At 48.3% G+C, this 522-nt stretch overlaps 1 protein-coding gene across 1 annotated transcript in view; it reads left to right on the forward strand.

The window, feature by feature from the left end:
• Positions 1-522, forward strand: part of LOC119592524 (trafficking protein particle complex subunit 12-like) — a 77,906-nt gene that overhangs the window by 65,535 nt on the left and 11,849 nt on the right. The window lies entirely within an intron of this gene.

A 522-nucleotide genomic window follows, 5' to 3' on the forward strand; every position in this document is an offset into this window, starting at 1 on the left:
TCACCCTACCCTTTGACCCCATCTCCCCCAATACCCCTTGGACTCTCACTCCGTTTACTGGCCTGATGTGTGTAATGCACTTTCAGATTCGGTTCTCTGCGCGTTGTCATAGCAACCGTGTAGCTGTGTGCTACCATGACAGATCCAAGGTTCACCTTTACGCCTATCTTCTTCGCGCTGCCGAAGAGCCATTCGGTCGTTTTAATATCTCCGGTATTCTGTTCTCCCTCTCGTGTCTTTCTTCAAGGTTCTTTCGACACTCCTCTCCCTCCATTTCTTTTTTCTCTGTCTCCCTTTCGTATCTTTCACTAAACCTCTGCCGCCATTCCTCGTCCTCTCGCTCCTCACTTCCTCTCTTCCTCGTTCTTTTTTCTTGTTTTTATTCACTCCCGCTTTTTTGGGCCTTTCCTTCTCCCCTTTTTTTCCGTTTTTTCTTTTTCCTCCCTTCCTAAAAAAAATTTCCCGGGCCCCCCCTTTTCTCCCCCCTTTCTTTTTTTTTTTCCCCTCAAACCCGGCCCCCCA

Source organism: Penaeus monodon, chromosome 30 (assembly GCF_015228065.2).
Source record: "Penaeus monodon isolate SGIC_2016 chromosome 30, NSTDA_Pmon_1, whole genome shotgun sequence".
Classification (NCBI taxonomy): domain Eukaryota; kingdom Metazoa; phylum Arthropoda; class Malacostraca; order Decapoda; family Penaeidae; genus Penaeus; species Penaeus monodon.